This window comes from Oncorhynchus kisutch, linkage group LG23 (assembly GCF_002021735.2).
Source record: "Oncorhynchus kisutch isolate 150728-3 linkage group LG23, Okis_V2, whole genome shotgun sequence".
NCBI classification, from domain to species: domain Eukaryota; kingdom Metazoa; phylum Chordata; class Actinopteri; order Salmoniformes; family Salmonidae; genus Oncorhynchus; species Oncorhynchus kisutch.
In genome coordinates, this window is record NC_034196.2 from 2,089,134 (window position 1) to 2,100,204 (window position 11,071).

Sequence of the window (11,071 nt, forward strand, 5' to 3'; positions counted from 1 at the left end):
GGAGAGGTAGAATGAGGGATGCGTTGTAGAGGAGAAGGGTGCAGAGTGGAGAGGTAGAATGAGGGATGCGTTGTAGAGGAGAAGGGTGCAGAGTGGAGAGGTAGAATGAGGGATGCGTTGTAGAGCAGAAGGGTGCAGAGTGGAGAGGTAGAATGAGGGATGTAGAGGAGAAGGGTGCAGAGTGGAGAGGTAGAATGAGGGATGTAGAGCAGAAGGGTGCAGAGTGGAGAGGTAGAATGAGGGATGTAGAGGAGAAGGGTGCAGAGTGGAGAGGTAGAATGAGGGATGCGTTGTAGAGCAGAAGGGTGCAGAGTGGAGAGGTAGAATGAGGGATGTAGAGGAGAAGGGTGCAGAGTGGAGAGGTAGAATGAGGGATGCGTTGTAGAGGAGAAGGGTGCAGAGTGGAGAGGTAGAATGAGGGATGCGTTGTAGAGGAGAAGGGTGCAGAGTGGAGAGGTAGAATGAGGGTTGTAGAGGAGAAGGGTGCAGAGTGGAGAGGTAGAATGAGGGATGCGTTGTAGAGGAGAAGGGTGCAGAGTGGAGAGGTAGAATGAGGGATGCGTTGTAGAGGAGAAGGGTGCAGAGTGGAGAGGTAGAATGAGGGATGTAGAGGAGAAGGGTGCAGAGTGGAGAGGTAGAATGAGGGATGTAGAGGAGAAGGGTGCAGAGTGGAGAGGTAGAATGAGGGATGTAGAGGAGAAGGGTGCAGAGTGGAGAGGTAGAATGAGGGATGTAGAGGAGAAGGGTGCAGAGTGGAGAGGTAGAATGAGGGATGTAGAGCAGAAGGGTGCAGAGTGGAGAGGTAGAATGAGGGATGTAGAGGAGAAGGGTGCAGAGTGGAGAGGTAGAATGAGGGATGTAGAGGAGAAGGGTGCAGAGTGGAGAGGTAGAATGAGGGATGTAGAGGAGAAGGGTGCAGAGTGGAGAGGTAGAATGAGGGATGTAGAGGAGAAGGGTGCAGAGTGGAGAGGTAGAATGAGGGATGCGTTGTAGAGCAGAAGGGTGCAGAGTGGAGAGGTAGAATGAGGGATGTAGAGGAGAAGGGTGCAGAGTGGAGAGGTAGAATGAGGGATGTAGAGGAGAAGGGTGCAGAGTGGAGAGGTAGAATGAGGGATGTAGAGGAGAAGGGTGCAGAGTGGAGAGGTAGAATGAGGGATGTAGAGGAGAAGGGTGCAGAGTGGAGAGGTAGAATGAGGGATGCGTTGTAGAGCAGAAGGGTGCAGAGTGGAGAGGTAGAATGAGGGATGCGTTGTAGAGGAGAAGGGTGCAGAGTGGAGAGGTAGAATGAGGGATGTAGAGGAGAAGGGTGCAGAGTGGAGAGGTAGAATGAGGGATGTAGAGCAGAAGGGTGCAGAGTGGAGAGGTAGAATGAGGGATGCGTTGTAGAGGAGAAGGGTGCAGAGTGGAGAGGTAGAATGAGGGATGCGTTGTAGAGCAGAAGGGTGCAGAGTGGAGAGGTAGAATGAGGGATGCGTTGTAGAGCAGAAAGGTGCAGAGTGGAGAGGTAGAATGAGGGATGCGTTGTAGAGGAGAAGGGTGAAGAGTGGAGAGGTAGAATGAGGGATGCGTTGTAGAGCAGAAGGGTGCAGAGTGGAGAGGTAGAATGAGGGATGCGTTGTAGAGCAGAAGGGTGCAGAGTGGAGAGGTAGAATGAGGGATGTAGAGGAGAAGGGTGCAGAGTGGAGAGGTAGAATGAGGGATGTAGAGGAGAAGGGTGCAGAGTGGAGAGGTAGAATGAGGGATGCGTTGTAGAGGAGAAGGGTGCAGAGTGGAGAGGTAGAATGAGGGATGCGTTGTAGAGGAGAAGGGTGCAGAGTGGAGAGGTAGAATGAGGGATGCGTTGTAGAGGAGAAGGGTGCAGAGTGGAGAGGTAGAATGAGGGATGTAGAGCAGAAGGGTGCAGAGTGGAGAGGTAGAATGAGGGATGTAGAGCAGAAGGGTGCAGAGTGGAGAGGTAGAATGAGGGATGCGTTGTAGAGCAGAAGGGTGCAGAGTGGAGAGGTAGAATGAGGGATGCGTTGTAGAGCAGAAGGGTGCAGAGTGGAGAGGTAGAATGAGGGATGCGTTGTAGAGGAGAAGGGTGAAGAGTGGAGAGGTAGAATGAGGGATGCGTTGTAGAGCAGAAGGGTGCAGAGTGGAGAGGTAGAATGAGGGATGCGTTGTAGAGCAGAAGGGTGCAGAGTGGAGAGGTAGAATGAGGGATGTAGAGGAGAAGGGTGCAGAGTGGAGAGGTAGAATGAGGGATGTAGAGGAGAAGGGTGCAGAGTGGAGAGGTAGAATGAGGGATGCGTTGTAGAGGAGAAGGGTGCAGAGTGGAGAGGTAGAATGAGGGATGCGTTGTAGAGGAGAAGGGTGCAGAGTGGAGAGGTAGAATGAGGGATGCGTTGTAGAGCAGAAGGGTGCAGAGTGGAGAGGTAGAATGAGGGATGCGTTGTAGAGGAGAAGGGTGCAGAGTGGAGAGGTAGAATGAGGGATGCGTTGTAGAGGAGAAGGGTGCAGAGTGGAGAGGTAGAATGAGGGATGCGTTGTAGAGGAGAAGGGTGCAGAGTGGAGAGGTAGAATGAGGGATGCGTTGTAGAGCAGAAGAGGGTGCGTTGTAGGAGAAGGTGCAGAGTGGAGAGTAGAATGAGGGATGCGTTGTAGAGGAGAAGGGTGCAGAGTGGAGAGGTAGAATGAGGGATGCGTTGTAGAGGAGAAGGGTGCAGAGTGGAGAGGTAGAATGAGGGATGCGTTGTAGAGGCAGAAGGGTGCAGAGTGGAGAGGTAGAATGAGGGATGCGTTGTAGAGCAGAAGGGTGCAGAGTGGAGAGGTAGAATGAGGGATGCGTTGTAGAGCAGAAGGGTGCAGAGTGGAGAGGTAGAATGAGGGATGCGTTGTAGAGCAGAAGGGTGCAGAGTGGAGAGGTAGAATGAGGGATGCGTTGTAGAGGAGAAGGGTGCAGAGTGGAGAGGTAGAATGAGGGATGCGTTGTAGAGGAGAAGGGTGCAGAGTGGAGAGGTAGAATGAGGGATGCGTTGTAGAGGAGAAGGGTGCAGAGTGGAGAGGTAGAATGAGGGATGCGTTGTAGAGGCAGAAGGGTGCAGAGTGGAGAGGTAGAATGAGGGATGCGTTGTAGAGCAGAAGGGTGCAGAGTGGAGAGGTAGAATGAGGGATGCGTTGTAGAGCAGAAGGGTGCAGAGTGGAGAGGTAGAATGAGGGATGCGTTGTAGAGCAGAAGGGTGCAGAGTGGAGAGGTAGAATGAGGGATGCGTTGTAGAGCAGAGGGTGCAGAGTGGAGAGGTAGAATGAGGGATGCGTTGTAGAGCAGAAGGGTGCAGAGTGGAGAGGTAGAATGAGGGATGCGTTGTAGAGCAGAAGGGTGCAGAGTGGAGAGGTAGAATGAGGGATGCGTTGTAGAGGAGAAGGGTGCAGAGTGGAGAGGTAGAATGAGGGATGCGTTGTAGAGGAGAAGGGTGCAGAGTGGAGAGGTAGAATGAGGGATGCGTTGTAGAGGAGAAGGGTGCAGAGTGGAGAGGTAGAATGAGGGATGCGTTGTAGAGCAGAAGGGTGCAGAGTGGAGAGGTAGAATGAGGGATGCGTTGTAGAGCAGAAGGGTGCAGAGTGGAGAGGTAGAATGAGGGATGCGTTGTAGAGCAGAAGGGTGCAGAGTGGAGAGGTAGAATGAGGGATGCGTTGTAGAGCAGAAGGGTGCAGAGTGGAGAGGTAGAATGAGGGATGCGTTGTAGAGCAGAAGGGTGCAGAGTGGAGAGGTAGAATGAGGGATGTAGAGGAGAAGGGTGCAGAGTGGAGAGGTAGAATGAGGGATGTAGAGGAGAAGGGTGCAGAGTGGAGAGGTAGAATGAGGGATGTAGAGGAGAAGGGTGCAGAGTGGAGAGGTAGAATGAGGGATGTAGAGGAGAAGGGTGCAGAGTGGAGAGGTAGAATGACGGATGTAGAGGAGAAGGGTGCAGAGTGGAGAGGTAGAATGAGGGATGTAGAGGAGAAGGGTGCAGAGTGGAGAGGTAGAATGAGGGATGTAGAGGAGAAGGGTGCAGAGTGGAGAGGTAGAATGAGGGATGTAGAGCAGAAGGGTGCAGAGTGGAGAGGTAGAATGAGGGATGTAGAGCAGAAGGGTGCAGAGTGGAGAGGTAGAATGAGGGATGCGTTGTAGAGCAGAAGGGTGCAGAGTGGAGAGGTAGAATGAGGGATGTAGAGCAGAAGGGTGCAGAGTGGAGAGGTAGAATGAGGGATGTAGAGCAGAAGGGTGCAGAGTGGAGAGGTAGAATGAGGGATGTAGAGCAGAAGGGTGCAGAGTGGAGAGGTAGAATGAGGGATGTAGAGCAGAAGGGTGCAGAGTGGAGAGGTAGAATGAGGGATGTAGAGCAGAAGGGTGCAGAGTGGAGAGGTAGAATGAGGGATGTAGAGCAGAAGGGTGCAGAGTGGAGAGGTAGAATGAGGGATGCGTTGTAGAGCAGAAGGGTGCAGAGTGGAGAGGTAGAATGAGGGATGTAGAGCAGAAGGGTGAAGAGTGGAGAGGTAGAATGAGGGATGCGTTGTAGAGCAGAAGGGTGCAGAGTGGAGAGGTAGAATGAGGGATGTAGAGCAGAAGGGTGAAGAGTGGAGAGGTAGAATGAGGGATGCGTTGTAGAGCAGAAGGGTGCAGAGTGTAAATAAAGCTGAGCTTTACAACACATATAAAAATGTTTCAGGCACTGTGAAGATAACCTACAGTAAAGGACTGTTTCAGTGTGATGAATGTTTCAGGCACTGTGAAGATAACCTACAGTAAAGGACTGTTTCAGTGTGATGAATGTTTCAGGCACTGTGAAGATAACCTACAGTAAAGGACTGTTTCAGTGTGATGAATGTTTCAGGCACTGTGAAGATAACCTACAGTAAAGGACTGTTTCAGTGTGATGAATGTTTCAGGCACTGTGAAGATAACCTACAGTAAAGGACTGTTTCAGTGTGATGAATGTTTCAGGCACTGTGAAGATAACCTACAGTAAAGGACTGTTTCAGTGTGATGAATGTTTCAGGCACTGTGAAGATAACCTACAGTAAAGGACTGTTTCAGTGTGATGAATGTTTCAGGCACTGTGAAGATAACCTACAGTAAAGGACTGTTTCAGTGTGATGAATGTTTCAGGCACTGTGAAGATAACCTACAGTAAAGGACTGTTTCAGTGTGATGAATGTTTCAGGCACTGTGAAGATAACCTACAGTAAAGGACTGTTTCAGTGTGATGAATGTTTCAGGCACTGTGAAGATAACCTACAGTAAAGGACTGTTTCAGTGTGATGAATGTTTCAGGCACTGTGAAGATAACCTACAGTAAAGGACGGTTTCAGTGTGATGAATGTTTCAGGCACTGTGAAGATAACCTACAGTAAAGGACGGTTTCAGTGTGATGAATGTTTCAGGCACTGTGAAGATAACCTACAGTAAAGGACGGTTTCAGTGTGATGAATGTTTCAGGCACTGTGAAGATAACCTACAGTAAAGGACGGTTTCAGTGTGATGAATGTTTCAGGCACTGTGAAGATAACCTACAGTAAAGGACGGTTTCAGTGTGATGAATGTTTCAGGCACTGTGAAGATAACCTACAGTAAAGGACGGTTTCAGTGTGATGAATGTTTCAGGCACTGTGAAGATAACCTACAGTAAAGGACGGTTTCAGTGTGATGAATGTTTCAGGCACTGTGAAGATAACCTACAGTAAAGGACGGTTTCAGTGTGATGAATGTTTCAGGCACCGTGAAGATAACCTACAGTAAAGGACGGTTTCAGTGTGATGAATGTTTCAGGCACCGTGAAGATAACCTACAGTAAAGGACGGTTTCAGTGTGATGAATGTTTCAGGCACCGTGAAGATAACCTACAGTAAAGGACGGTTTCAGTGTGATGAATGTTTCAGGCACCGTGAAGATAACCTACAGTAAAGGACGGTTTCAGTGTGATGAATGTTTCAGGCACCGTGAAGATAACCTACAGTAAAGGACGGTTTCAGTGTGATGAATGTTTCAGGCACCGTGAAGATAACCTACAGTAAAGGACGGTTTCAGTGTGATGAATGTTTCAGGCACCGTGAAGATAACCTACAGTAAAGGACGGTTTCAGTGTGATGAATGTTTCAGGCACCGTGAAGATAACCTACAGTAAAGGACGGTTTCAGTGTGATGAATGTTTCAGGCACCGTGAAGATAACCTACAGTAAAGGACGGTTTCAGTGTGATGAATGTTTCAGGCACCGTGAAGATAACCTACAGTAAAGGACGGTTTCAGTGTGATGAATGTTTCAGGCACCGTGAAGATAACCTACAGTAAAGGACGGTTTCAGTGTGATGAATGTTTCAGGCACCGTGAAGATAACCTACAGTAAAGGACGGTTTCAGTGTGATGAATGTTTCAGGCACTGTGAAGATAACCTACAGTAAAGGACGGTTTCAGTGTGATGAATGTTTCAGGCACTGTGAAGATAACCTACAGTAAAGGACGGTTTCAGTGTGATGAATGTTTCAGGCACTGTGAAGATAACCTACAGTAAAGGACGGTTTCAGTGTGATGAATGTTTCAGGCACTGTGAAGATAACCTACAGTAAAGGACGGTTTCAGTGTGATGAATGTTTCAGGCACTGTGAAGATAACCTACAGTAAAGGACGGTTTCAGTGTGATGAATGTTTCAGGCACTGTGAAGATAACCTACAGTAAAGGACGGTTTCAGTGTGATGAATGTTTCAGGCACTGTGAAGATAACCTACAGTAAAGGACGGTTTCAGTGTGATGAATGTTTCAGGCACTGTGAAGATAACCTACAGTAAAGGACGGTTTCAGTGTGATGAATGTTTCAGGCACTGTGAAGATAACCTACAGTAAAGGACGGTTTCAGTGTGATGAATGTTTCAGGCACTGTGAAGATAACCTACAGTAAAGGACGGTTTCAGTGTGATGAATGTTTCAGGCACTGTGAAGATAACCTACAGTAAAGGACGGTTTCAGTGTGATGAATGTTTCAGGCACTGTGAAGATAACCTACAGTAAAGGACTGTTTCAGTGTGATGAATGTTTCAGGCACTGTGAAGATAACCTACAGTAAAGGACTGTTTCAGTGTGATGAATGTTTCAGGCACTGTGAAGATAACCTACAGTAAAGGACTGTTTCAGTGTGATGAATGTTTCAGGCACTGTGAAGATAACCTACAGTAAAGGACTGTTTCAGTGTGATGAATGTTTCAGGCACTGTGAAGATAACCTACAGTAAAGGACTGTTTCAGTGTGATGAATGTTTCAGGCACTGTGAAGATAACCTACAGTAAAGGACTGTTTCAGTGTGATGAATGTTTCAGGCACTGTGAAGATAACCTACAGTAAAGGACTGTTTCAGTGTGATGAATGTTTCAGGCACTGTGAAGATAACCTACAGTAAAGGACTGTTTCAGTGTGATGAATGTTTCAGGCACTGTGAAGATAACCTACAGTAAAGGACTGTTTCAGTGTGATGAATGTTTCAGGCACTGTGAAGATAACCTACAGTAAAGGACTGTTTCAGTGTGATGAATGTTTCAGGCACTGTGAAGATAACCTACAGTAAAGGACTGTTTCAGTGTGATGAATGTTTCAGGCACTGTGAAGATAACCTACAGTAAAGGACTGTTTCAGTGTGATGAATGTTTCAGGCACTGTGAAGATAACCTACAGTAAAGGACTGTTTCAGTGTGATGAATGTTTCAGGCACTGTGAAGATAACCTACAGTAAAGGACTGTTTCAGTGTGATGAATGTTTCAGGCACTGTGAAGATAACCTACAGTAAAGGACTGTTTCAGTGTGATGAATGTTTCAGGCACTGTGAAGATAACCTACAGTAAAGGACTGTTTCAGTGTGATGAATGTTTCAGGCACTGTGAAGATAACCTACAGTAAAGGACTGTTTCAGTGTGATGAATGTTTCAGGCACTGTGAAGATAACCTACAGTAAAGGACTGTTTCAGTGTGATGAATGTTTCAGGCACTGTGAAGATAACCTACAGTAAAGGACTGTTTCAGTGTGATGAATGTTTCAGGCACTGTGAAGATAACCTACAGTAAAGGACTGTTTCAGTGTGATGAATGTTTCAGGCACTGTGAAGATAACCTACAGTAAAGGACTGTTTCAGTGTGATGAATGTTTCAGGCACTGTGAAGATAACCTACAGTAAAGGACTGTTTCAGTGTGATGAATGTTTCAGGCACTGTGAAGATAACCTACAGTAAAGGACTGTTTCAGTGTGATGAATGTTTCAGGCACTGTGAAGATAACCTACAGTAAAGGACTGTTTCAGTGTGATGAATGTTTCAGGCACTGTGAAGATAACCTACAGTAAAGGACTGTTTCAGTGTGATGAATGTTTCAGGCACTGTGAAGATAACCTACAGTAAAGGACTGTTTCAGTGTGATGAATGTTTCAGGCACTGTGAAGATAACCTACAGTAAAGGACTGTTTCAGTGTGATGAATGTTTCAGGCACTGTGAAGATAACCTACAGTAAAGGACTGTTTCAGTGTGATGAATGTTTCAGGCACTGTGAAGATAACCTACAGTAAAGGACTGTTTCAGTGTGATGAATGTTTCAGGCACTGTGAAGATAACCTACAGTAAAGGACTGTTTCAGTGTGATGAATGTTTCAGGCACTGTGAAGATAACCTACAGTAAAGGACTGTTTCAGTGTGATGAATGTTTCAGGCACTGTGAAGATAACCTACAGTAAAGGACTGTTTCAGTGTGATGAATGTTTCAGGCACTGTGAAGATAACCTACAGTAAAGGACTGTTTCAGTGTGATGAATGTTTCAGGCACTGTGAAGATAACCTACAGTAAAGGACTGTTTCAGTGTGATGAATGTTTCAGGCACTGTGAAGATAACCTACAGTAAAGGACTGTTTCAGTGTGATGAATGTTTCAGGCACTGTGAAGATAACCTACAGTAAAGGACTGTTTCAGTGTGATGAATGTTTCAGGCACTGTGAAGATAACCTACAGTAAAGGACTGTTTCAGTGTGATGAATGTTTCAGGCACTGTGAAGATAACCTACAGTAAAGGACTGTTTCAGTGTGATGAATGTTTCAGGCACTGTGAAGATAACCTACAGTAAAGGACTGTTTCAGTGTGATGAATGTTTCAGGCACTGTGAAGATAACCTACAGTAAAGGACTGTTTCAGTGTGATGAATGTTTCAGGCACTGTGAAGATAACCTACAGTAAAGGACGGTTTCAGTGTGATGAATGTTTCAGGCACTGTGAAGATAACCTACAGTAAAGGACGGTTTCAGTGTGATGAATGTTTCAGGCACTGTGAAGATAACCTACAGTAAAGGACGGTTTCAGTGTGATGAATGTTTCAGGCACTGTGAAGATAACCTACAGTAAAGGACTGTTTCAGTGTGATGAATGTTTCAGGCACTGTGAAGATAACCTACAGTAAAGGACGGTTTCAGTGTGATGAATGTTTCAGGCACTGTGAAGATAACCTACAGTAAAGGACGGTTTCAGTGTGATGAATGTTTCAGGCACTGTGAAGATAACCTACAGTAAAGGACGGTTTCAGTGTGATGAATGTTTCAGGCACTGTGAAGATAACCTACAGTAAAGGACGGTTTCAGTGTGATGAATGTTTCAGGCACTGTGAAGATAACCTACAGTAAAGGACGGTTTCAGTGTGATGAATGTTTCAGGCACTGTGAAGATAACCTACAGTAAAGGACGGTTTCAGTGTGATGAATGTTTCAGGCACTGTGAAGATAACCTACAGTAAAGGACGGTTTCAGTGTGATGAATGTTTCAGGCACTGTGAAGATAACCTACAGTAAAGGACGGTTTCAGTGTGATGAATGTTTCAGGCACTGTGAAGATAACCTACAGTAAAGGACTGTTTCAGTGTGATGAATGTTTCAGGCACTGTGAAGATAACCTACAGTAAAGGACTGTTTCAGTGTGATGAATGTTTCAGGCACTGTGAAGATAACCTACAGTAAAGGACTGTTTCAGTGTGATGAATGTTTCAGGCACTGTGAAGATAACCTACAGTAAAGGACTGTTTCAGTGTGATGAATGTTTCAGGCACTGTGAAGATAACCTACAGTAAAGGACTGTTTCAGTGTGATGAATGTTTCAGGCACTGTGAAGATAACCTACAGTAAAGGACTGTTTCAGTGTGATGAATGTTTCAGGCACTGTGAAGATAACCTACAGTAAAGGACTGTTTCAGTGTGATGAATGTTTCAGGCACTGTGAAGATAACCTACAGTAAAGGACTGTTTCAGTGTGATGAATGTTTCAGGCACTGTGAAGATAACCTACAGTAAAGGACTGTTTCAGTGTGATGAATGTTTCAGGCACTGTGAAGATAACCTACAGTAAAGGACGGTTTCAGTGTGATGAATGTTTCAGGCACTGTGAAGATAACCTACAGTAAAGGACGGTTTCAGTGTGATGAATGTTTCAGGCACTGTGAAGATAACCTACAGTAAAGGACGGTTTCAGTGTGATGAATGTTTCAGGCACTGTGAAGATAACCTACAGTAAAGGACTGTTTCAGTGTGATGAATGTTTCAGGCACTGTGAAGATAACCTACAGTAAAGGACGGTTTCAGTGTGATGAATGTTTCAGGCACTGTGAAGATAACCTACAGTAAAGGACGGTTTCAGTGTGATGAATGTTTCAGGCACTGTGAAGATAACCTACAGTAAAGGACGGTTTCAGTGTGATGAATGTTTCAGGCACTGTGAAGATAACCTACAGTAAAGGACGGTTTCAGTGTGATGAATGTTTCAGGCACTGTGAAGATAACCTACAGTAAAGGACGGTTTCAGTGTGATGAATGTTTCAGGCACTGTGAAGATAACCTACAGTAAAGGACGGTTTCAGTGTGATGAATGTTTCAGGCACTGTGAAGATAACCTACAGTAAAGGACGGTTTCAGTGTGATGAATGTTTCAGGCACTGTGAAGATAACCTACAGTAAAGGACGGTTTCAGTGTGATGAATGTTTCAGGCACTGTGAAGATAACCTACAGTAAAGGACGGTTTCAGTGTGATGAATGTTTCAGGCA